The sequence below is a fragment of the Hypanus sabinus genome, chromosome 11 (assembly GCF_030144855.1).
Source record: "Hypanus sabinus isolate sHypSab1 chromosome 11, sHypSab1.hap1, whole genome shotgun sequence".
Classification (NCBI taxonomy): Eukaryota; Metazoa; Chordata; class Chondrichthyes; order Myliobatiformes; family Dasyatidae; genus Hypanus; species Hypanus sabinus.
Genome location: NC_082716.1, coordinates 53,372,033 through 53,399,852, shown reverse-complemented (window position 1 = coordinate 53,399,852; position 27,820 = coordinate 53,372,033). Strand labels below are relative to the sequence as shown.

General features: G+C 42.8%; 1 long non-coding RNA gene across 2 annotated transcripts; it reads right to left on the bottom strand.

Annotated features, from left to right (window-relative positions):
• Positions 1–16,522: 16,522 nt before the first annotated feature.
• LOC132401586 (uncharacterized) lies at positions 16,523–27,093 on the bottom strand. Of its 2 annotated transcripts, XR_009514629.1 has the most exons (4): positions 26,972–27,093; positions 23,037–23,238; positions 22,729–22,867; positions 16,523–17,994 (listed from the first exon to the last, which is right to left on the bottom strand). It is a non-coding gene; the product is annotated as an uncharacterized LOC132401586 (long non-coding RNA). The 2 variants fall into 2 exon arrangements; XR_009514628.1 differs by lacking the exon at positions 26,972–27,093 and having other exon boundaries at positions 23,037–23,763.
• Positions 27,094–27,820: the final 727 nt, after the last annotated feature.

Here is a 27,820-nt window from a genome sequence, read left to right as displayed (position 1 = left end):
GGCGGTGCAATTCCCAAACCAGGCAGTGATGCAGCTGCTCAGGATGCTCTCAATACAACCCCTGTAGAATGTGATGAGGACGGGGGGTGGGACATGGACTTTTCTCAGCCTTTGCAGAAAGTAGAGACGCTGCTGAGCTTTCTTAGCTATGGAGCTAGTGTTGAGTGACCAAATGAGATTCTCCACCAGATGAATACCAAGAAATTTGGTGCTCTTAATGATCTCAACGGAGGAGCTGTCAATGTTCAGCAGAGAGTGGTCACTCGGTGCTCTCCTGAAGTAAACAACCATCTCTTTTGTTTTGTTCATATTCAGAGACAGGTAGTTGGCTCTGCATTAGTCCATTAGCCGCTGCACCTCCTTTCTGTAAGCTGACTCGTTGTTCTTGCTGATGAGACCCACCACGGTTGTGTCATTGGCGAACTGTGCACATGGCAGCTAGTACTGTGCACAGTTCTAGCTGCTATGTTATAGGAAGGATGGATTAAGCTCAAGAAGCCACAGATAAGTTTCACATGGATGTTGCTGGAACTGGAAAGTTTAACGTCAAGGAAAGATTGGATAGGTTGTAGCTGTCTCCGTTGGAGCGAAGGAGGCTCTTTTAGGGGTTTATGAAATCACTAGGGGCATAGATATGCTAGATAGTCATTGGCTTATTCATAGGGTAGAGGAGTCTAAATCTTTAACATGGGGAAAAAGTTTAGAGGGGTTCTGAGAGGCAAATGTTTCATACAGAGGGGGCTAAGTATGTGGTGTGAGCTTTGAATGTGACTACAGGGAAGATTTATGGTACTGCAGCTAGGATTGGAAAATAGAAACTATGAAAAAGATCTGGATATGTTTGAGCTGACTTGGTACAGAGGAAGCTGAGGGAGAATAAATTGAATGATATGAGAAACCAAGGCAAAATAAAAGATAAGGCCACGTTCCCTTAGCAGGGAGAGATAAAACCAGGAAACAATGACTTAATTATTTGGCGGAAGTATACAGGGTAAGATAAGGAAAAATAGCTTCATTCATAAAATCAGAATCAGGTTTAATATCACTGACCAACTGCAGAAGTATTGAGGCCGTGATCACCCAATGTCAGTTACAGTGGCTGGGGCACGTGATAAGGATGCCCCCATGTCAGCCACCCTACAGAGTGATAAATGGCCAGCTACATCATGGTCGATGCTCAGCTGGAGGGCCGAAGAAGTACTTTAAGGATCAGAGGAAGAATGCTTTAAGGAAGTGCAAGATCAGACCTGAGGAAATGGAGGATGTTGTTGCTGACCGTAACACTTGGTGACAGTTGTGTAGGGATGGGGTTCGTATTCTGGAGATAAAAAGAACCACCAGAAGACAGCAGAAGAGAGCCAGGAGAAAAGCAGCCATGGTTGACATTACTACCACCACTACCACGTATACATGTCCCACCTGCAATAGAGCTTGTGGGTCCAGGATAAGACTGTACTGTCATCAAAGATCTCACTGTTAAAGCAGTGGACATCGTCATCGGATTTTGATGGACAATGGAAGAAGAAGAAGAAGAAGAAGAAGAAGACCTGCTCCTCCACCTATCTTTGTATCAGTGGCAAATTTAGCCACAAAATCATTAATCCCATAGACCGCATCATTGACATACATCATCAAAAGCAGTGGTCCCAACACCAACTCCTCTGGTAACCGGCAACCAGCCAGAATAGAATCCCTTTATTCCCACTCTCTGTTTTCTGCCGACCAGCCAATGCTCCACCCATGCTAGGAACTTCCCTGTAATTCCATGGGGTCTTTTCTTGCTAAGCAGCCTCATGTGTGGCACCTTGTCAAAGGCCTTCTGAAAATTGAAGTTCACCACATCTACTGCATCTCCTTTGTCTGCCCTGTTTGTAATTTTCTCAAAAAAATGTAGTAGGTTAGTCAGGGAGGACTTTCCTTCCAGGAAACCAAGTTGGATTTGGCCTATCTTGTCATGTGCCCCCAGGTACTCCGTAATCTCATCCCTAACAACCGATTCCAACAACTTCCCAACCACTGATATCAGGCTAACAGGTCCATAATTTCCTTTCAGCTGCCTCCCACCCTTCTCAAATAACAGAGTATCGATAGATAATTTAAACATCTTAAAACAACGTTGCTTACTGAATGGATTTCAGCTTCAGTGGTCTTAAGTAGGAATATTTAATGATTCCCAGTGGAGTTGCACACAGAGTCGCCACTTTCTGGCATCAAACCTTCAAGATTCTTTTGACAATAGACAGTAGAAGTCAGGAAGGAAGTCATTGATGGTAAAAGTGGTGGAGGTGGAAGCCCATGTCACACTTGAACTTGAAGATATACAGGGCTATGCCTTATGTTGGAGGCTGGAATTAAGCTAGGTGGCACTTTTTTGACAACGGCTCTATGTCTCTTTAACTGCCAGTGCTATTTTTGAACAATAGGTTGGAAATCTTGAAGTTTTATACCAATTTGGAATGGTGGCAAGTCTATTAATTAATAACTTTATGGTCTAGAACAAAGGTGGTTCTGTATCATAATCTATTTTTTCCCCTGTGGTTCTGAGATAAATAGTTGTCTAGTCATAGAAAAACACCTACTATATCTTTTGAAAAGCTAAATTAACTTCGTATTTAGTGCCAACATCAAATCAGGACCTCCCAAAAACATTGGTAAGTTGCTGGAAGGATTAACATAGTTTCCACCTGAAGATATACACTAAAAAATATGTTGTGTTGTTCCCAATAGAAACACATTCAAATGGATGCAGCTGCCAACATTTCACTGTGTAGGAATTACTGAAGGGAAGCAGAACTTTAAGACACAGTTCCCTTGGCAGTTCAGTTATCTGCCACATAATTCTGGCTGCTGCAAAATCCAGTGGTGAGCTCTGAAGGAATTTGTTAATCAGAAGATATATATTTGCCAAAAACAGTGTGGAGCCAACAGGAATTGATTGGACAAGTATGAGACCTTTAAAATAATTGCAGGTGATGGAGAAAAAAGCTTTGTGGTTATGAAGATAAATGTCGCTGAATAAAGTGAACGGATTCTGGAGTGGATCATAAGTGCCAACATCGACTAGTTGGGCCAAAAGACCAAGTTTTGTCTCATGTCACAGATAATTCTGTAATGTATGGATATATTTATTTTAGAACAATGACCATCCCCTGTGCACTATGTATGGATTGTTGTCTATGGATGAATACTGATCAGTTGAATACGCATGTCAATTGCTCCTCTCTCAGGATAATGTGAATGCATCAGTTAAAGCTGTATTCCGCATGTGTGCTTTTCCTTAATATATTGTGGCGGTCCGCACACACGGAGCTCAGACCACCAATGGGAGCTGCAAGCAAACGCGTGGCCCACTTGGGGCAGACCGTCCGGGGACGGTCTGACGTTACGTCCACCCCACTGGTCACAGGGACCCATGGGAGGCGGGATTTAAGTGCGTGAGTTTGAATCAGTGAAGCCATTCTGAGTTCAGCTCTCTCTGCCTCCTTTCGTAGCACATTGCGCGCCACTACATTAGTGACCCCAATGTTCCAGACGGCATCTGGAACCAGCGACTCTGCAACCAGCCATGAATCCGAGCAATTTGCTCTGAAGCTTCCAACTTTCTGGGCCACTCAGCCCCACGTTTGGTTCGAGCAGGCTGAGGCCCAGTTCAATATCACAGACATTACAGCCAACACCATGCAGTACTGCTACGTGATCAGCACGCTTGACCAGGAGACGGCAGGCCGGATCATTGACTTCCTACACCAGCCACAAATGGACGACAGGTTCAATAAGGTTAAGGCACTCCTGCTCTGTACTTTCGGACTCTCTCGCCGCAAACAGGCCGCTCGGCTCCTACACATGGATGGCCTGGGCGAGCACACGCCATCTGAACTCATGAAAGATATGCTGGGGCTCATGGACAGCCATAAGCCATGCCTTCTATTCGAATGGTTGTTCCTCAAGCAAATGCCAGAGGTCATCCACCTCCTCCTCGCAAGTGAGGACTTCAGTGACCCACATGGGGTCATGGCTAAAGCAGATGTCCTTTGGCAGAGCAAGCAACATGGAGCTGCCTCCATTGGCCTAGCCACGATTGCACGCCCCGAAGCCACCGAGACCCATGGGGGATAAAAGAAAGTTCGGAACAATAGTGTTTCTATCACCAAAGATGGGGCTTAGATGCACGCCGCTGCCATCCGCCATGTGCTTTTCCGCTAATGGCTACGACGGCTGGCCACCGAGACAGCCTCCTGTACCTCTGGGACCGACACTCCGGGCGGCGCTTCCTGGCAGACACCGGGGCCGAAGTTAGCGTACTCCCCCCTCGAACATGGACACTCGTAACGCGGTCCCAGGCCCCGAACTCACCGCTGCAAATGGTACCAGTATTCAGACGTACGGCCTGCGAACTATCTCACTGCATTTCGGGTCCAGCCGTTTCACTTGGACTTTCACATTGGCAGCGGTGCCACAGCCACTACTAGGGGCAGATTTCCTACGAGCCAACTGCCTCCTGATCAACTCAAAAGGCTGGCTTCCATGCCAAGACGTTCCAGACTTTCCAGCTCAGAGAAGCCAAGCTACTGGCACCTCCACCTGGATTCCGTGACCCTCGCGGGTAACGAATTTGCCGGGGTGTTGGCGGAATTACCCTCCATAGTCACCCCACAGCCCTCCACAGCGTGCAGCACCACATCCCCAAGCAAGGACTGCCACTGCACGCCCGAGCTCAGAGGCTCCCACCCGACAAGCTCCACCTCGCCAAGAAGGAGTTCTGTAAGATGGAAGAGATGGGAATCGTACGCCGCTCAGACAGCCTGTGGGCATCCCCGCTGCACATGGTGCCCAAGTCCGCAGGAGGATGGAGGCCCTGCGGAGACTACAGAAGGCTCAACAACACCACAACTGCCAACAGATACCCGGTACCCCACATCCAGGACTTCACGGCGAACCTGCACGGAGTGACCATCTTCTCAAAAATCGACCTGGTCAGGGGATACCATCAGATCCCAGTGCATCCCGACGACATGCCCAAGACAGCCCTAATCACCCCGTTTGGCTTGTTCAAATTCCTGAGGATGCCTTTCGATCTCAAGACTGCAGCCCAAACTTTCCAAAGGCTCATGGACTCAGTGGGCTGTGGCCTGGGTTTCACTTTCATTTACTTGGACGATATGCTGGTGGCCAGCAGTTCACACCAAGAGCATGTGGCACATTTGCGCTAGCTCTGCCAATGCCTGAGCGACCACGACTGACAATCAATCCAGCGAAGGCTCCCCTCCAGCAGTTCCAGCCGACACAAAGGAGGTTCCAACACATCCACGTGAACATCGTCGGCCCCCTGCCAGTCTCCCGGGTTGCCAAGTATATCTTTACCATGGTAGACAGGTTCACCAGATGTCCGGAAGCCGTACCCCTCACAGACACGTCCGCTGAGTCCTGCGCCAGGACGCTCATTGCAAACTGGATCGCCAGGTTCAGCCACCCAATGGACATCCCCTCCAACAGAGGGGCGCAGTTCACGTCTGGTTTGTGGACATCACTGGCACAGCTCCTGGGCACCCAGCTGCATCACACCACAGCGTACCATCCCCAGTTTCACGGTTTGGTAGAGCGATTCCACCGGCATCTCAAGTCAGCCCTGATGGCACGCCTCAGGGTTCCCCAACTGGACAGATGTGCTTCCCTGGATCCTACTGGTCATCCGCACAGCCCCCAAGGAGCACCTGGACACCTCGGCGGAATTGGTCTGCGGTGCCCCCCTGATAGTCCCAGGCGAGTTCATACCAGAGGCCCGAGGTTCGGAAGAAACTCCAGCAGCAGTGCTAACGAGGCTGCGAGACAAGGTAGGGACCCTAGCGCTGGTCCCAACCTCCAGGCATGGTCCCACGCCATCCTTCACCCCTAAAGACCTCCGAGACTGTGAGTATGTTTTTATTCGCAGGGGCATGCACAAGTCACCTCTACAGCCGTGCGAGGGACCCTTCAAGGTGATCCGGCACAATGGAACCATGTGTGTGGTGGAGGTGGGTGGCTGGGAAGAGACTTTTACAGTGGACCGCCTCAAACCGGCGCACTTGGACATTGAGCAACCAGTGAGGGACCCACACCACGCCGGTGAGGCCGGCCACCCAGGCTACCACACAGACTGGGGGCTGCACTCCTCCAATGGACGTTTCTGGGCAGGGGGGTGTGGGTGGTGTGGTGGTCCGCACACACGGATCTTGAACCGCCATCGGGAGCTGCAGGCAGACGCACGGCCCACTCGAGGCGGACCTCCTGGGGACAGTCTGACATCACGTCTGCCCCGCTGGTCGTAGGGACCCATGGGAGGGGGGATTTAAGTGCGCGAGTTTGAATTAGTAAAGCTATTCTGAGTTCAGCTCTCTCTGCCTCCTTGTGTTCCTTTTGTAGCGCTTTGCGCGCCACTACAATATATGTAGTTGTGCACAGACGTAACAAATTCTGTGTAATTGAGTACAGTGTGATTGCACTGAGGAAGAGTTCTCAGATTTAAAAAATGGGCTTGGAAAACTTGGTGCATGAATTACAGGAGGGAGATAAGATGGATGGAGTTGGTGGTAGTGTATAGCTCAGAGCAGAGCAAGAGTAGGAGTCCTGCAAGGGTCACTCCAGAAGAGTTTGGCTCTGAGTGGCAACTGCAGTCTTCCCAGAAGTGAAAATCTCAATGCCACAAGCTCCATAAAGTCAAAGGTGAGATTCACCCACGAAAAATGCTGCTTTTATAGTCTCTCTCTCTCTCTCACACACACACACACACACACACACACACACAGAAATACACTCACTCTTTTACATTTCCACACACCATCGCAAACATAGAATCACAATCAACAAACTGTTACTCCAACCATATGTCCCTTATCATCTCTCCACCCTCATTCTATCATAGCCATTTTATACCCTCTAATCTACATACAGTTCAAGTTGCCAAAAGGCAGACTCATGAAAAAAACAACTCCAGTTAGGCTAAGACAGAGAGAAATAGATGAGAGCCACCTGCATTTATGTCCCAGGTTTTCTAAGATTTAGAAAAGATAGAGGAGGAAGTAAAAAGTGGGGTAGTTGCAAAGAGTCCCTTAAATACTCCTAATGCATCAGCTTCAACTGCTACCCCTGGCAACCAGAACTAAACACAATACACAGAACACAGAGGTAGGTTATAGAAAGGGGATCCAGAAATACTGCACTAATTAGTTGAAAATGTTCATAATTTGTGAAACTCCAAGTAGGCATCAGAAGTGTGGAAACATAGCCTCTGCGAATCCCTTGTTCACAAAGGAGGAAAGATTGAGAAGTACAGGCCAGATCATTTAACATTTATAATTGGCAAGATGGTAGAGTCAATATTCAAAAAGGTAAAAACTAATCACTTAGGAAAGCCAAATACAGTTAAACCTGTTCACATGGTTTTAAGACAAATTTACAAGGATATAACATGAAGAGTTGTTAATGGAAGGGAACTTTTAGATGTAGTGTATTTAGATTTCTAAAAGACATTAGAAAATATGTCACATAGGAGGCTGGTGTATAAAGTAGAAGCCCATGGTATTAGAGGAGGTGTGTTGCATGGAATAAAAATGGCAATCTCATCAAAGACGGAGATTTGGAATAAATGGGCCCTTTTCAGATTAGAAGCAGGTCACAAGTGGAGTACTGTGGAGATCAGTTCTTGGCCCACTGTTTGCATTGTTCACAATTTGCATTAACGACCTGAAGGAAGGAACAGTATAGAAATCGAAACTGATATGAAAATAGATGATAGGGCATGCTGTGATAAGAATGCTTTGAGGCAAAGAGTCAATATAGCAGAGACCAGACATTGTGTATCTGAGTTTCCTGGTTGGTCAGGTGCCTCAGCTCTTGGTGTGGAAGATGAAATGATGGTTGTGTGAACTGAGAGTTAAAAATAATTTCTGTTGTTATCTACCCACCCTCTCAGAGGTTCTCTGATACGCAGGTTCAGTAAGTACATTGATGGTCACCACTTCACCTTCCGCTGTGGCTTCTCATGCTGCCTCTTTTCATAGACAGTGGTGTGAAGCTGGCCAATCTAGGGTGAAGACTCTTGTAGTTATCAAGTTCATCTGTATAAAATCAAAATCAAAGGGAGCAACTTTCTAGTGGCAAGACAGTATGGACACAGGGAACACTGCAATATTATGAGAATATTTAAACACACATTTGAGTAATCTGCAGAAAACCAAAATGTCAAAGCTTTCTCATTAGGACAAATAACATAAATAAGTGTCCAGAGACAAATCACATTGGCTTGGTAACTGCTGGCCTAACATTGTTCATCTATGAAGGATGTCCATTTCATGCACGCTATATGAATATTCATTGAGTTGCGGTTCAGACGTCGATTCAGGCATCCAAATGCCAGCAATATCCCTTTAAATAGTAAAAGAAGAGGAAACAAGGAAGTGTTTCAGGAAGTCCATTTCAACATTATCATAATGTAGAGCTTGGTATGGTAAATTTTGTCACTTTGGGCTGCTGACAAATGCAAATATTTGAGGCAGATGTTAACCTAAATAATCGATAGGTTGTTTTATTTCAAAGGTAATCTATTTTTAATTTTATTTTACTATCAGTCTGTGTGGCATATTTAAATGGTGATACGCTGTATGGTGCATTCAATCAAATGGACATTGATGTGTACATGTGAATGGTCTGAGAAGAATCTCAAATATACCACTCACAACTTCTTACGGTCTCCATATTTCCCACTTGGATGAATACTGCATATTACCCCACGGGGAACTCCTGAAGTACAGGCATTACAGTCTGGTCTGCTTACATGTCAATAATGTGAATAGAAAAAGAAGCTGTGACTCATAGACAAATGTTGATTGATGGTTACTTAATGTTTTATAAATTTTATGGTAGGTGTTACAGAGAGAAAAATCAACCTACTTGATTGAAGCAGTTGATATAAATTCCATCCATGCTCTTCATTAAAGAGCTTTGCTTTGTTGTCTAGCTTCATAATGTTCACTTCAGCAGTAACAAATCACATTTCATTTTCCATTTGTATCTCTATTCTCCTACTGGACACCAAGCAACAGCAAAGCTGATGTGCGGCACAATCAACAGCTTCTTCATGGATGAGCACATTTAATACCCTTTGTTCATCAGTGGCAATGCATTAAAGGGGCCATTGGAGATCTAGTTTAAAAAATTGTTTTGCGCACACTTAAGTTGGATTATTACTTATTTTATGTGCAACAGGCTGTTGTTACTTGGTTATCTGCCAATGACAGGGAAGCTGCATAATTGATACAAGTTTTTTTTTATTAACTGCCAAGTATATGAGCAATTTATATGTAACGACTTGCCACATAAGCTCAACTAAAAGAGGCAACAAAAAGAAAACAACTGCTGGTCATATTCATGCTGCCAGCTTAGTGGCTGAATGCGTTTGGCAGTACAAGGTTGATCTTCCGGTTTGATTGGAGTGAGGATCGGCTTTTGAGTACCATGATAAGAAAATACAGTCCTCATGGAACATGGGAACAGCAGCTGGTTGCACAAGCTATTGGATCTGCTCCAGCTTTCAGCTATGCCATGGCTGATCTGAACCCAGCATTTTTTGAGCTACCAGGAACCAAGTCCTTTGAAAGCCATGCTTAAACTCTCATCACTTTCAAACATTAAAGCTCTCAATATCAAAGTATCCACAGTCATTTGAAATGAAGTACTGAAATTCTACTACCCTAAATGGAAAAGATGATTTCTTGTTTCCCCTTCTCAGTAGCATTGCTCCAATCTTAAGACAGATGAATCCTGAAAATGTGATTTACCTTTCTTTAAAACCAAGTTGACCAGGTTAACTATACTTAGCTTTCCTAAATGACCAGCTTTCTCCTTCTTGGATATTGACTCTACCATCTTGCCAATAATAACTGTTAAATGATCTGGCCTGTACTTCTGTGCAGTAATGAGCAGTGAGGACCTGGCCTTCAAAGTTGTCTGTATTTGGCAGTGTAAGGGCACAATTCCTTAGCATATGACATGTGGATTTCAAAGTCGGCCAAAGTAAATTTATTCTCAAAGTATGTATATGTCACTATATATAACCTTGATATTCATTTTCTTGAAGGCATTTACAGGGAAATAAAGAAATACAATAGAATTTGTGAAAAACTACACAAAGTAAAGACAGATAAACTTGTGTAAGGGATTGTACCCATTCCCCTCCTCCACAAGATAAACTAGTTGATTGAATGGATCCTATTGAATTCCTAACAAATACTAGGAAATCTGCAGTTGCTGGAAATTCAAGCAACACACACAAAATGCTGGTGGAACACAGCAGGCCAGGCAGCATCTGTACAGAGAAGCTCTGTCAATGTTTCAGGCCGAGACCCTTCGTCAGGACTAACTGAAAGGAAAGATAGTAAGAGATTTGAAAGTAGGAGGGGGAGGGGAAAATGTGAAATGATAGAAGAAGACCGGAGGGGGTGGGGTGAAGTTGAGAGCCAGACAGGTGATTGGTAAAAGGGATACAGAGCTAGAGAAGGGAAAGGATCATGGGACGGAGGCCAAGGGAGAAAGAAAGGGGAAGGGGAGCACCAGAGGGAGATGGAGAAAAGGCAGAATGATGGGCAGAGAGAGAAAAAAAACTAAATATATCAGGGATGTGGTAAGAAGGGGAGGGGCATTAACGGAAGTTAGAGAAGTCAATGTCCGTGCCATCAGGTTGGAGGCTACCCAGCCGGTATATAAGGTGTTGTTCCTCCAACCTGAATTTGGATTCATTTTGACAGTAGAGGAGGCCATGGATAGACATATCAGAATGGGAATGGGATGTGGAATTAAAATGTGTGGCCATTGGGAGATCCTGCTTTCTCTGGTGGACAGAGTGTAGGTGTTCAGCGAAACGGTCTCCCAGTCTGCGTCGGGTCTCGCCAATATATAAAAGGCCACACCGGGAGCACCAGACGCAGTATACCACACCAGCTGACTCACAGGTGAAGTGTTGCCTCACCTGGAAGGACTGTCTGGGGCCCTGAATGGTGGTGAGGGAGGAAGTGTAAGGATAAGTGTCAGGAGGGAGATTGGTGGGAAGGGATGGGGGGGACGAATGGACAAGGGAGTCACGTAGGGAGCGATCCCTGCGGAAAGCAGAAGGGGGGGGGGGGAGGGAAATACGTGCTTGGTAGTGGGTCCTGTTGGAGGTGGCAGAAGTTACGGAGAATTATACATTGTATCCGGAGGCTAGTGTGGTGGTAGGTAAGAACAAGGGGAACCCTATTCCGAGTGGGGTGGTGGGCGGATGGGGTGAGGGCAGATGTGTGGGAAATGGGAGAGATGCATTTGAGAGCAGAGTTGATGGTGGACGAAGGGAAGCCCCTTTGTTTAAAAAAGGAAGACATCTCCTTCGTCCTGGAATGAAAAGCCTCATCCTGAGAGCAGATGTGGCAGAGATGGAGAAATTGTGAGAAGGGGATAGCATTTTTGCACGAGACAGGGTGGGAAGAGGAATAGTCACGGTAGCTGTGAGAGTCTGTAGGCTTATAGTAGATATCAGTAGATAGGCCGTCTCCAGAGATGGAGACAGAAAGATCAAAAAAGGGGAGGGAAGTGTCAGAAATAGACCAAGTAAATTTGAGGGCAGGGTGAAAGTTGGAGGCAAAGTTAATGAAGTCAACGAGCTCAGAATGCGTGTAGGAGGCAGCACCAATGCAGTCGTCGATGTAGCAAAGGAAAAGAGGGGGACAGATACACGTATAGGCTTGGAAAATGGACTGTTCCACAAAGCCAACAAAAAGGCAGGCATAACTGGGACCCATGCAGGTGCCCATGGTTACACCTTTGGTTTGGAGGAAGTGGGAGGAGCCAAAGGAGAAATTACTGAGAGTAAGAACTAATTTGGCTAGACGGAGGAGAGTGGTGGTAGAGGGGAATTGGTCAAGTCTGGAATCCAAAAAGAAGCAGAGAGCTTTGAGACCTTCCTGGTGGGGGATGGAGGTATATAGGGACTGGACGTCCATGGTGAAGATAAGGTGGTTGGGGCCAGGGAACTTAAAATTATTGAAAAAATTCAATGCGTGAGAAGTGTCATGAACATAGGTGGGAAGGGATTGAACAAGGGGAGATAAAACAGTGTCAAGGTATGCAGAAATGAGCTTGGTGGGGCAGGAGCAAGCTGAGACAATGGGTCCACCTGGAGAGGCAGGTTTGTGGATCTTGGGTAGGAGGTAGAAACGGGAAGTGTGGGGTGTGGAAACTATGAGGTTCGTGGCAGTGGATGGGAGATCCCCAGAGCTGATAAGGTTGGTGATGGTATAGGAGACAGTGGCCTGGTGCTCTTTAGTGGGGTCATGATCAAGGGATAAATAAGAGGAGGCTCTGCACCCCTTTTGCCAATCACCTATCTGGCTATCAGCTTCACCCCACCTCCTCCGGTCTTCTCCTATCATTTCGCATTTTCCCCTCCCCCTCCTACTTTCAAATCTCTAACTATCTTTCCTTTCAGTTAGTCCTGACGAAGGGTCTCGGCCCGAAACGTCGACAGTGCTTCTCCCTATAGATGCTGCCTGGCCTGCTGCATTCCACCAGCATTTTGTGTGTGTCTATTGAATTCCTTTCTTGTTTTAAACAGCTTGATCAGGTAAGTCCTCTGTCTGATATACTGACAAGAATCCAAGCCAATTTTCTTTCAATCTGTTTAACATAACTGAATAATTAAAATAATATGTATTTCTTGTAGTTCACCCCCCAGTTCCAATAATATATCATAGCTGCTGCACCAAGATCTCAGTAAACTTGTTTACTAAATGAGAAATACATTTTGGCAACACAATGCCACAGAAACTGATTCTTTCCATTGGCGACATGGAAGAATTTTCATTCTGAACTTGCATAAAAAGTGATCATATACACGTTAAAATAATCGTGGAAGTCATTTATTTCTTGAAACAGTGCTCACAGCGGTTGGATCTATACAGCATGTTAAAGCAGCAATTGCATTATTTTTTAATGAGAGGTACGTGTCTTCTGGGGCACATTTGAATGGAAGCGAGCAGCTTCTAATGTATTCTACTGAACAATTCAAACGAGGGTAGCACCTTTCAGTTTGATGTCAGCTAATTTGCAGCTCTAGGTGACAAGAGATATTGGGGCTCTGAAGAAGAAAAAGGAGGCATATGTCAGGTATACACAGCTAGGTCAAGTGAATTCCTTGAGGATTATGCAGGATGTAGTAGTACACCTAAGAGGGCAAATAGGAGGGCTAAAAGAGAGCATGAGATAGCCTTGGCAGATAAGATCAAGGCAAATCCGGAGATTATGTAACTATATTGAGGGCAGAAAGGTAACTAGGGAGATGATAGGACCCTTAAAGATAAGTGAGGTCACAAGTGTGGATCCACAGGAGGTGGATGAGATCCTTAATGAATATTTCTTGAGTAACACACACAAAATGCTGGAGGAACTCAGCAGGACAGGGAGCATCTATAGAAAGGAATAAAGAGTTGGCATTTGAATATTTTGCCTCTCTATTTACTGAGGAAATAGACATGGATGCTAGGTGACTCAAGGAGTTGTCCTGAAGGAAGTCCATATTACAGAAAAGGAAGTGCTAAATATCTTAAAGTATGCTGTATATAGATAAATACCTGAGATCTGCTCAAGTGTATCCTAGGGCATTGTGAAAAGCTGAGAACAATTATGGGGCCTTTGCTGGAGGGGCTTGTTTTATTAATAGCTGTGGGTGAGTCACTGGAAGACTGGAGGATGATTAATATAGTGTCTTCATTTGAGGAAGGTTTCAAGGAAATTCCCGGGAACTATGAACCAATGAACCTAACATCAGTGGTGGGTGAGTTATTGGAGGGAATTCTGAGTGAAAGGATCTACCAGCAAGGACTGATTAGTAATTGTCAACACTGTCTTTGGCATGGAAAATCATGTCTCACCTTACACCTATGACTGTGTGGCTAAGCACACCTCCAATGTCATATTCAAGTTTGCTGATGGCGCCATTGTCACGGGCTAAATCAAAGGTGGTGACAAATCACCATAGAGGAGGGAGATTAAAAATCTGGCTGAGTGGTGCCATAACAACAACCTCTTACTCAATGTCAGCAAGACCAAGGAGCTGATTATTGACTTCAGCAGAAAGAAACCAAAGGTTCATTAGCCAGTCCTCTTCAGAGCATCAGAGGCAAAGAGGGTCCGCAAATTCCTCAGTGTTAACATTTTGGAGGACCTGTCTTGGGCACAGCGTGTAAGTGCAATGATGAAGAAAACATGGCAGCATTTCTACTTCCTTAAGAGTTTGCAAAGATTCAGCAGGATATTTAAAACTTCGACAAACATCTATAGATGTGTAGTGGAAAGCATTTTGACTGGCTGCATCACAGCCAGCTATGGAAATATCAATGTCCTTGAATGTAAAATCCAACAAAAAGTAGTGGATACAGCCCAGACTATCATGGGTAAGGCCCTCCCTACCATTGAGCACATCTACACAAAGTGTTGTTGAAGGAAAGCAGCATCTATCATCAGGGATCCACATCACCCAGAACTGCCATTAGGAAGAAGGTACAAGAGCCTCGGTTCTCCATGGATTGTCAGCTTGTCATAGTGGAGAAGCTTATGTGGTCCTGAGATCCTGAGAGCAATGCTATCTGGAGCTATGCTCCTGGTAGGGTCACCCATGGCGGTAAGGTCGGAAGTGAGGTCCCTGACAAAGAACAATCCAACCAAGACCTCAACGATGGAACAGGTGGACAAAGTTACTTTTAACTCAATGGCTGTGAAGGCGGATGAAGGCTGCAACAAATCCATCAGCTCCATTCGTCGTGGTTTCCATGGCATTGGAATCAGTTGGTTGATTTGTGAAGTATCGTGTGCTTCTTGGAGTGCAACATCATGTACACATTAAACAAATACAAGCACAGGTGTCTTCGCTCTGTGATAGATCAACAGAATGAAGACCATCATCCTTGACCTCAAGGGATAGTCACAACCATGACAAGAGCCCCAGGACTCATACCACCAGGTTCAGGAGCAATTATTATCCTTCAGCCATCATTTCCTTAAACCACAGCGGATAACATCACTCAATTCAGTTGCACCATCATTGAAATGCTCCCACAACTTATGGACTCAACATCAAGGACTCTTCATCTCATGTTCCTGCTATTTATTGCTTTTTTGTTGTATTTGCACAGCTTATTGTCTTTTCACACTGGTTGAATGCCCAAGTTTGTGCAGTTTTTCATTGATTCTATTATAGTTATTTTTCTATTGTGGATTTACTGAATATACCCACAAGAAAATCAATCACAGAGTTGTGTAGTGTGACATATATGCATTTTGATTATAAATTTACTTTGAACATTTGATTAGGGATAGTCAGCATTGCCTTTTGACATCATGTCTTACAAATACAGTTGAGTTTTTATGAAGAGGTAAGCAAGAGGATAGTTGAGGGAAGTGCAGTACACTTTGTCTACATAGACTTTGGCAAAGCCTTTGACAAGCTATCACATTGTAGGGGTGTCTGGAAAATGAGACTACATGGGATCCAGAGCAAGTTAGGCAATTTAATACAAAATACAAAAAGATAGTAACTTAGGGGATGTGGTGGAGAGCAGTTTATTAGACTGGAGTCCTGTGACTTGTGGTGTACCACAGGCATTGATGTTATTGTCCATCATTCATGTTAGGTATTTGGATGAGAACATAGTTAGTCATTTTGAGGATGATACTAAAATTGGTGATTTAGAGGACAGTGAAGAAGGCTATGATTTCAATGGGATCTCAGTCAATAGGACCAGTAGGGTGGAATATGGCAGATGGAGTTTATTTCAGATAAATGTGAGGTGTTGCATTTTGGTAAGATAAAATACAGCAAATCTTACACAGTAAATGGCAGTGCCTGGATGATGTTGTAGAATAGAGAGATCTAGGGATGCAGCACATAATTCCTTGAAAGTGGCAAAATAGGTAGTTAGGGTTGTGAGGAAGTCACATGGACATGTTTGTCTTTTTCAGTCAGGATACTGAGTACAGGAATAGGGGCATTATGTTACAAATATATAAGATGTTGGTTAGACAATAGTTGAGTTCTGCGTACAGTTCCTGTCACCCCACTTTAAGAAGGATTATACTAAACTGGAGAGCATACAGAGAAGACTTATGAGGACATCAGCAAGGCTGGAGAGTTTTGGTTAGAAGGAGAGGCTGCAGAGATTAGATTGTTTAGGACTTTTTTTCCTGGAATATAGGAGGCTGAGGGATGACTTCATAGGGGTTTATAAAATCAAGAAAGGCTTAAGTAAGATGAATAAGCAAAGTATTTTCTCTGAGGAGTCTAAATTTAGAGGACATACGCTTAAAGTGAGAGGGGGTAGATTTAAATAGGACCCGAGAGGCAACATTTACCACATAGAGGATGGTGAGGAAACGGAAGGACAATACAGTGCCTATAAAAAGTTTTCACTGCTCCTTGGAAGTTTTCATATTTTATTGTTTTACATTGAATCACAGTGGATTTAATTTGACTTTTTGGACACTGATCAACAGAAAAAGTGTCTTTCAGGATAAAGTGAAATCAGATCTCTACAAAGGGATCTAAATTAATTACAAATATAAAACACAAAACGATTGCATATGTACTCAACTCCTTTAATATGACACACCAAATCATAACTGATGCCACCAATTGGTTTTGGAAGTCACATTATTAGTTAAATAGATATTTATTTTTGGAGACCTGGGGTGCAGTCATGGTGTTTCTATAAATTGTAGTAAAAGTACATCTGTACCTGGAAGGTTCAAAATAAAACTACACCATGAAGCCAAAAGAACACTCCAAGCAACTCCATGGAAGGATCATTGAAAAGCACAGTTCAGGAGATGGACACAAGAAGATTTACAAGTCACTGTATATCCTTGGAGTTGAGTTAAGTCAATCATCAAAAAATGGAAAGAATATGGCACAGCTGTAAATCTGCCTAGAGCAGGCTATCCTCAAAAATTGAGTGACTATGCAAGAAAGGGACTAGTGACGGAAGCCACCAAAAAACCTATGACGACTCTGGAGGAGATACTAAGTCACTGCGATGGGGGAGCATATGTATACAACAACTGTTGCCCGGGTGCTTACCAGTCACAGCTTTATGGAAGAGTGGCAAAGAGAAAGCTACCATCGAAAAACACTCATATGAAATCTCAGCTAGAGTTTGCCAGAAGGCATGTGGGAGACTCTGAAGACAGCTGGAAGAAGGGATGAAACCAAACTTGAGCTTTTTGGCCATCAGACTAAACACTGCATTGCACATCATCAAAAGCACACCATCCCCACCATGAAGTATGGTGGTGGCTGCATCATGCAGCAGAATACAGGGAAATCCTAGAGGAAAACCTGATGCAGTCTGCAAGAGAGCTGTGACTTGGGAGAAGATTTGTTTTCCAGCAAGACAATGACCACAAGCATAAAGCCATAAAGGGATGGCTTAAAAAGAACAAAGTTAATGTCCTGGAGTGGCCAAGTCAGAGTCCAGACCTCAATCCAATTGAGAATTTGTGGCTGAGCTTGAAAGGGACTGTTCACTCATGATCCCCATGCAATCTGACAGAGCTTGAGCAGTTTTTTTTTAAAAAGGGGAAAAATTGCAGTGCCCAGATGTGCAAAGCCGATAGAGACCTATCCACACAGACTCAAGGCTATAATTGTTGCCAAAGGTGCATTTACTAAATACAATTGTGTACTCTTTAATTGTGTAATCAGTTCTAATAAACTGAAATTGTTTTTACATTTCTTGCTAATTTACTCTCATATTCTATGTTCTACTCCTTTAGCAAATCCTGGAGCGTACTTTGTGACTCTTAAATATCTCCCAGGCATCAGGTAACACTGCTAGCTAATTTTTATGTTCCTTCCCAGGATGTGGGTGTAGGTATTGCTGGCAAGTCCAAGATTTATTGCCCATCTTTAGTTGGCCGATAAAAGTCGAATACGTTGTGTATCTGGAATCACAGAGAAAAAAAAAACTGCCTGAATAAGGACAGCAGATTCCTGTCTTTAAAGAAAGAGGCAAACCAAAAGGTTGTACAATAACTTTGCAATTTCATGGTCAACTCCAGAGACTAGATTTTTATTTCAAATGTACTTAATTGATTGAATTTACATTCCCCAACTGATATGACAATCTCTAGGGCAACATTCCCTTTAATTTTTTTAAAGCTGCATGGACCAATCATTGCTCTGAACAGGAAATTTTTACACAACCTGAAACTGCACAACTTTAAATTAACATTATATAAAAGAAAATCCCAGCTGCAAAGCAACAGAGGCAACGTACATGGGAGCATTTCAGTTACGGTGCTGCTCTAGGGATCAGTAGTCCAGCTTTCTAGATTGCTTATCCAGTAGCATAACAGCTATATTAATATACCCATCATTTCTTATATATTACTATTCTTAACTCTTAGAATTTTTCATTCTTGAACAACAGTTCATCAGTTTGACTATGGTGCTTTATTTTTAAAAGTTTATTTTTACATACTAACTGTTATATCTTTAACCAGGTTTCCAATGTGCCTTGGACAAGTTGCCCCTGTAAAATGGTTCATTGGTTTACATAAATTTTAGTTCCTAATTTTGGGGTGAACCAAGTTAAACAAAATTGTGATATGAAATAAAATGTCTTTTTCTCCCTGGTCCACAAAAATACAAGTGTGAAATATGGTAGCTGCTCTCTGAGGACTCAATAGAATTGCATCAATGCTTGCTGCTTAGACTGCTCAGCGCTAACAACAAAAATATGTGGCACATCATTCATACTTAATTCCCCTAAAATTGCCATCAGTGAAATGAGAATTGCAAACTGCAAAGTCCAGATCCTTGCAGTCATAAACTGGTAAAGCTATCTCATTCTGAGGCCTTCGCTGCCTTGGTATCATGAAAACAAATAGGTTTTTCAGTGCATGCATAATACTGTTTAAAGGCTCTTGATTCATTTCTTTGTTAATCCAATGGATATTAGAATAGAAATTGAACAATGCAAGCACTATTATTCAGCCTCCTAGTTGAAAGGCAGGGAACTTACAAGGGCCATGTTAGTATGAATTTCTTAAAATATTCTACCTCATGGGCAAAAAGTTTCACTAGAACAATCAATATTGGTAAGTTTGATTGATTTTAGCAACTTAGATTTTTCCTGATTTTAAATAAATGAATGTTTATCCTAATCTTAAAGCAGATTTCTTTCAAGTGCAATAACAACTGTTTGCACGTAAAAGGGTGGAGGTTGAAGCTCTCTTAAATCTATCACAGATACACTATTTTCCACATTTGATTCCTCCATGACGCTGATTGCAGTTTCTCTCCACGTAAGCTGGGTTTTGTTTCACAGAAGATTGTTGTGTAAACTGCTTCTTGTGTAAACATTCGAATCAACAATTGATTGTTGCCAGTGTGGATTCTAAGGCTTCTTCACCGCAGTATTCTGATAGTATTTCCATCACTGCACTTGGTATCAGTGCAGACCTCCCAACACTTATCACACCATGTGGGAGATTAGTATTATAATGAATGTGTCTGCTCCAATTCATATAATGTAACAATACACCGCACAGAAACCAGCATTCTATCTGCTTTTCTGAATTTCAGAAGCCGTGCAAAAAATTACAAGAAACTTGATTCAGATTTTAAGCAAAACAACCTATAAATCTAACATGCAGGAGGGTACATTGCAACCATAAGTTCAAGTGAAGTTTCAAATAGGCTATCTGAACCATGAGATTAGATTAAAACTCTGCAACCTGTCCATAAAATCGATGTTTATTTTCTGTCTCCACCATGAGTTCACTATGCATTGTATGGCAGTCTTCCAATGCTTATCAACTCCTCAGGTACATTACAAAGGAATCCAAACACTCCTGAAATAAATCGCTGCTCTAGTAAAGGTTTAATTTCTTCTGGGATATGAAATGAGATGAAAATTGCCAACAAGCTCTCACCTTTTCTTGCTGAAGATAAATGGAAACATGGAAAATGGAATCTCATTTGGACCTTATCCAAGTGCCATTCTGCATGTCAATTCTGGGCACAATGTACTGTTACTTATGTAACATCACTCAACTCACCGCACCTTCAGTTGCAGGAGATACCCTATCCATGCCTGTGCATCCTCCTGATTTATTTCCTGATTGGATTCCCAGTGTTATGCCTGGCTTCCCAACTGCTAATCCCCATGAATCTTGGTTTATTAAGACCCAAGTCCCTTTCACCTACTATGTTCTTGCTCCCCAACTTGTAGTGTGTTATACACTGGTTGGGAGCCAATTAAATAATTCTCATTGCTATTCACATTCTTCAATTTGCTTTCATTTCTTAAAAAATGTAGTCTCTAGCTGCACAGCTTTGCTATACTGACCCGCTCCATCTGATTTTATCTTGTTGACCATTGATAATAGTGCCTGAGCTGTCATGAAACTAAGCACTTGATCTCTCTCTTTACCTCTTATTTTCTATTTCCTTCTTCTCTTCAGAATTTCTCTTTGACTCAAGTCACTTTTCCAAGTACATCATTTAGTCTTGAACTTTCCCTTATTAAATGCCTTGATACCTTCTACTTAACTAAAATTATTGTCTAAAATAATTGTTTTTCCAACATTGCCAAGATTGATGTAGTCAATTCCCAAATGCTTACATGTCTTAGAAATCACTTATACTGTCTAAATAAAGTCAACTTCTGGTAGCAGAGCACTATCTGGATATTGAATTTAGGATCTTCCTAATCTACATGGATTCTCCATCTGTACTTCAAACTACGCTCATGGATTAATCAGAGTCCGTTTAATTTGAGGACATGCCAGTCAATTTTACTTCCCTCTCACTTCTCAGATGGCATCAGTTTGCCAAATTGAACTTGAATCAGAATCAGGTTATTTATCACTGAGATATGGTATGAAATTTGTTTGTTTGCAGTGGCAACACAGCACATTACATGAACAAATAAGAAACATAAAAATATAAAAAAGTAACACAAAATGTGAGCAAAACAATGAGATAGCATTCATAGGTTCATGAATTGTTCAGAAATCTGATGGTGGAGGGGAATGAGCTCTTCCTAAAACAGTGGCTGTGTGTTTTCAGGCTCCTATATCTCCTCCCTGATAGCAGAAATGAGAATAGGGCACTTCCTGGATGGTGAGAGTCTTTAATAATGGATGCTGCCTTCTTGAAGTTATCCTCAGTGGTGGGGAGGCTAGTGCCCATGATGGAGCTGGAGCTTTTCCCAATCCTATGTATTGGTGTCTCCATACCATTCCAAAGGATAGATCTTTAGAAATGTTGACATTCAGGAACATGAACCTGCTCACCCTTTCTACTGCTGAGACCTCAGTGAGGACTGGTGTACATTCTCCTAACTTCCCCTTCCTTGGTCTTAATAATGTTGAGTGCAAGTTGTTGTTGTGATGCCACTCAACCACTCAATCTTACTCCTGTATGCCATCTTGTCATCATCTGAGATTCTACCAAGAGTTGAATCATCAGCGAATTTGTAGATGATGCTTGAGCTATGCCTAGCCACATAGTCATGAGTGTAGCACTGAGCAAAACTTTAGGCACATGTATATATAGCTGCGGTGTCTAAGACTTCTGCACAGTATTGTATTTGTCAACCAGGAGCAGGGAGTGAGTGTGTAAATCTGGCTGGAGTAAAGGTTGTTGGGAATGCCAAAGGTGGAGTGCCACAGGAGGGGTATAGGACAGGCGGCTGAGAAGGAGTGCCAGGTGAAGGGGATGGTGTGGAGTGCAGACACCAGACATGATCATTTGATTCCAAACAATTGCTTATTGATCATCACAGAACTTGGAACAGTTGGAACAGAACTGGTGATTCCTGCTCCCTCCCCTCTAACTTTCCCTTCTCGCAACCGAGATTCCCCTCTCCTTGCCTCCTTTTCACTTTTAATCCACAGTAGAGACCCATGTCAGAATCATGTTTATTGTCATTCACATACTCTATGTCATGAAATTTGTTTTTGTTTTTTTTTTGCGGCAACAGTGTAGTGCAATAAATAAAAGTAGTACAGTACTGTGAAAATGTCTGAGGCACCTTAGCTACATGTATATGCGCTGAAGATTTTTGCACAGATAGAATAAAGCCGCAGACTAAGCACACACCCTGGGGTGCACCTGAGTTGTTTGTCAGTGAGGAAGAGATGTCATTTCCAATTCACACTGACTGCATTCAGTTGAAGAGGGAGGTACAGAGGCCTAGATTTTGAGGCTTTTTTGAACAATACGAGCGGATGATGGTGTTGAACACCGAACTACAATCAATAAACAACAGGCTGGCATAGGTACTGCTATTGTCTGGATAGTCCATGGCCAAGTGGAGAGTTAGTGAGATTTGATCCATTATCGACCTTTTGTGGTGAGTTGAAGATAAAATATGACAACTCTCTTCTTTGCATGCTTCAGTGTCTTTAACAAATGCTAAGATTATTGTACTCTTCCAAATGTACGTTATTTTGGATAAGGAAGGCAATGTTGAAATTTATTCCCAGTTTAAATGATTAGTTTCTTGTTGACATGCCTCTTTTAAAAATAATGCATGGAACACTTCAAGTTTCCAAAAAATTGTGACAGGTGGTGAGCAATCACGTGGCCATTTTACATTTTTAGTACCAAATTCTGAGGGTAACAGAACTATTAATATTGTATGAAGGTCTAAATCTGTTCCTTACCACATTATCTTCAAAAACTTGCAAACAGCATGTTCTTAACATTCTCTCTTCAGAATCACAGATTTGGGAGAAGGGCTATTTTAAGTGGTACCAAGCTATCGAAGCTCATATGTTCCAAAATTAAGACTTCACTGATGTCCTGAGAATAAGGAGAATGGGTAAAAGCAGAACATTTGAGGCTTACATTTCCATTAACTTTCCAAGTAAAGTTTTCTATAAAACCCTAGTGTTTATTGTTCCACGCTCATTTATATGCACTTCTTTATTGCACCTGAAGTTGACCAAAACATGAATACTTTTATACTTACCCAGCTGTTATCACAATTGTCATCACTTTACATTTTCAGCAGATTGACACGACCAGGAGATTTATGTTCACAATTATATCAGTGGTACAAAATACTGGAGATGCATCCATATCTAGTAGCCCCATCATCACTACAGAAAGAAGTCCAGTTGATTGGTACAAAAATAGAAAATGCCAGGGATACTTAATGAGTCAGGCAGAATCTGTGGAAAGAGAAAAACAAAACTAACATTTCAGGTCAATAACTCATGATCAGAGCAAAAGTTTAGTAAGAGCCAAAACTGATCTCTTGAAGATCAACAACGTCATCAACACATGGTGCCAAAATGGATGGGGAAAATCTTAAATGCATTTTTCTGCATCTGTCTTTACTCAGGAGATAGAGCAGTGTGTATAGAACTGAGAAAAGAAAGTGTAGTGTGGTCATAGATCATATATGGATTATGGAAGAGGAGGTGCTTGCTGTCTTGAGGCAAATTATAGCGGATAAACCTGACGTAGTGCACCTTTGGACCTTGTGGGAGGCTAGAGAAGAAATTGCAGTATCCCTGGCCAATTAAAACATCCCTGGCTACGGTTGAGGACTGGAGTATAGCTAATGCTGTTCTGTTGTTTAAGAAAGGCTCAAAGACTAAGTCAGGAAATTATAGGCTGATGAACCTGACATCAATAGTGAAGGCATTATGAGGGACACGATATATAAGGAATTAAATAGACATGGCCTGATTAGGGATAGTCAACATGGTCACGTTAACTGTAAGTCATGTCTAACCACCTTTATAGAGATTGTCGTGGAGGCTACCAAAAAGGGAAAGAGAGGGGACATTATTTACATGGACTTCAGCAAGAACTTTGACAAATTCCAGCACAGGATGCTGATCCAGAAGGTTAATTTGCTTGGCATTTAGGATAAAATATTCAATTGCATTCAATGTTGGCTTAGTAGGAGAAGCCAGAGAGTGGTAGTAGATTGTTGCCTCCCTGACTAGACGCCTAAGACTAGTGCCATGCCACAGGGATTGATGCGAGGTTTGTTGCTGTTGATCTTTGGTATTAATATTAATGATAATGTGGTAAACTGGATCAGCAAATTTGTGGATGACATCAAGACTGGGGCATTGTGGACAGCAAGGAAGACTATTAGATCTTACAGCGGGATTTGGACCAGCCGGAAAAATGGGTTGAAAAATAGCAGATGGAATTTAATAGTGCTGAGGTTTTGCACTTTGGAAGGGCAAACCAGGGCAACACTTGCTCAGTAAGCTGAAGACACTGAGGAATACAGCAGAACAATGGAACCTGGGAATACAGATCCATAATTCCTTGGAAGTGGCATCGCAGGTGGATAAAGTTCAAAGAGAGACTTGGCACATTGGCTTCATAAATCAAGGCATTGAAATGTGATGTTGTAGTTGAATAATGTGTTGACAAGGCCAAATCTGGAATATTGTGTACAGTTCTGGTCACCAGCCTACAGGAAAGACATCTATAAGCTTGAAAAGAGTGCAAATAAAATCTACATGTATGCTGCCAGGACTTATGCACCTGAGTGACAGGATAGTTAACCAGGTTAGGAGTTTATGCACTGGAGTGCAGGGGAATGAGAGATCTATGAGGTATATAGAATTATGAGCGGTGTAGATAGGATGAAGACATGTAGATTTTTCCCCCTCAGGACTAGAAATAGAAGTTACAGATTTAGGGTGAAAGGTGAAATAGTTAAGGGGAATGAGGGGAAGTACTTCACGCAGAGAGATGTGTGCATATACAATGAGCTGCCAGCAAAAATAGTAGATACAGGTTCAATTGTAAAGTTTAAGAGAATTTTGGATAGTTAAATGGATGAGGAAGGTATGGAGGGCTATGTTATAGGTAGATGGGATAAGGCAGAAAACCAGGCTGGCATGGAATAGATGAAAAGGCCGATCTCTGTACTGTAGTGTTCTATGACTATGACATTATGTGAACTGAAACATCAAATATGTTTCGCTCTCTAGAGTCGCTGCTTGACCTGTTGACTATCCCCGGCATTTTCACCTTTAATTTGTAGCTTTTTTTTTCTGAATGCAAAAACTGGCATTCTGTGATAAGTAGTTCACCTCTCGCCATCTTGAAGCTTTTCCCCGACCATGAAGTTATCATGTGCACCGGGACAGAAAAGACCTGAAGTAAAACCCCGCAACCCGGAGGTAGAAATAATGCATGAACGTCAGGGGTCACCACCCTTTTTATGCACTGCGGTCTGGTTTAATATTCACAATATCCTTGCGGACCGGCTGATGGCGGGGGAGAGGGGGGTGGTGTGTTAAACACGACTGGAATACAGTGATACAAGAAGCAGGTTCCTTATGTCCAGTCTATTCCACAATTTAGTTTTCTTGGCTCTCAGCACTTAGCTGCTGTCCCGCTTGCTCACGATTTTCCGCTGGAAAAAAAACTCAACGGGTTTGTCTTTAAGTGCAGGGTGCTTGGACTCAAGGTACTGAAGCAGTTTTGAGGGCTTCATTGCCTCATTAGACAACCTCCCGCCCCTCCACCACCAGACACCTTGGCTGTTCCTGTACCAGGGCCGCAGCGGTCGCAGTCCAGAGAGAGTGACCGACCAAACAAGGAGTGCAACAGGGCGTGTGTCTGCTCCCCCCCCCTGTAGGATCTATCAACTGACAAAAGTTTGGCTCGAGGGATGACTTTCAGTAGATCGCAGCAAGGTAGCTGCTCTGCTACTTACAAAACCCTGAGCCCCAGTTAGGTCATCTGCTAATATTTTAGCACTGGGCTCCCCACGAACATTCGGTGTGTTAAACAGGTTTAGAGGCGGCGCCCATCTGTCCGCACCCCAGGCCAGTAGCAGTGGCATCTCTCGCCGGCTGTCTGAGGCGGCCGGTTACCCGAGGCCAATCAGTGATACCTGGCATGAGGGTATCACTGCGTTTAGGCAACTGATGACCTCGCATGTATTCAACTTAACAGTGGGCGTGACAGGGAATGAGGAAAGGTGCAGCTGACTCTCATCATTTCCTCGTGACCCGGTGTTTGGGGACCACTGTAGTGTGTGGCAGGGAGAGCTACACACATGCACACTGGGCAGAAAGAATGGAACTAAAACCCCGCAACCCGGAAATAATCTCTCAACAGTAATTGTGTATTTATTTTTCTTTTTTTTTTCAGGACTCAAAAGATTTTCTCAAAGATCAACCAGTCAATCGCCGTTGACGGGTTGGCGACCACTACTCTATATTATGGAAGCCAAATGGCCTCTGAAAAATCCAATAAGGCAAGATATTCATTTGTGCTTAATCAATGGCAGGATATGTTCAGAAGTTATCTAAGATTTATAGAGGAACTATAGACTGCCTCGCAGTCAATTTCCTCTGCTCAAAATATTTAAAAAAAAAGTATTATTGATAGAAAAAAAATCATCACCTTCTGACGCCTTCTTCTTCATTTTCATGACTGGTCCAAAAGGATTGAGAGAACTACGTTGAAAATATAGTTCCATGAGCTCAGGTGTGTCTGATGAGTCCAATGCGGAAGTTGCAGTTGGAGATAGGGCATAAGGCATCCAGTGAGGTCTGCAGCCAGGTAGTTTGTAACATGGTGCACTCTTTACATTGTTTACGTTGGACATCTGCCTGCTGTCTATGTATGGACTTGAGGTTCGCAATACTACCCCCAGTGTTCCTACTCCATTTCATGCAGCCTTGGTGATGAAACATAACATCCACAGTTCCCAAAGGACACTAGGGATGTAATGCTTTATTATGGAGGCTATGAGCATAGCCTTGAATATTCATCTATGTCAGCCTGGTAAATTCTTCCCATAAAATAGTTTCACATGAAGTATTTTGATGCCTAATAGAAACATACAAAATTAAAGAACCGACAAAGTCCTCTTACTTTGGTTTATTACTTGGAGAACAACGTTTGAGCGATTACCTTCCATTTCTCTTCTGTTTGAGTTCTTCACTGTGCATTATTGTGCTCCCTGTCCATAGACCTGTTCAATAAAAATCTATCACAGAAGCTTAGGAAATGCTGGACAAAAGATAAGAATCAAGGTCCATCTATATTACCCCGCAATAGCAATGGATTTCTTTAATAATCATAATAATTAATTTTTCACAGAATTACAGAAAGGTTACAGTCCAGAAGGTGAACGTTCAGTTTGCTGAATCTTTGGTGGCTCTTTGCAACTGTACCTCAACTCCTTCCATTGCCCCAGCCTTCCCCCATAGCCAAGCCATTTCCCTTCCTAAGTACTTAACCAGTTCTCTTTTGATAGTCTCAAATGACTATATAATGTTTATTCAACTCTGGAAGGGCATTCTGGATATCAAACATTCTCTGCAATAAAATACATTTCTTTGTATAATGTTTGGTGCATTTGCCAATCGCTGTGTTGTATTAAATTTTGTAAAATATTGGAAGAATGTCTGAAGAGTTCAAAATGACAACTTATTTCTTTGTGAGCTCACAACATATAGTTTCTGTGCAAGGTAAACATTGTAGGTTTGTTAATGTCCAATATTTGCTGATAGCAGCTGGAGTCTTCCTTAGTCTCAGGCACCATGATCATGAGGATGTCTGTAAATGACTAAACGTTGGTCACGTTCAGAGCTAGGTTCATGGGTTCTTTCTTAGTGTGTGTCAAATCGGCTTGACAAATTCTTTTTTGGATTTGGGCTTATTGCTTATATGTAATAATAATGTCCTTTTGTAATTAAATGAATATTAAGTGCAAAACATTGGTGGACTGATGGATAAGGAGTGAATATTAAAGTGTCT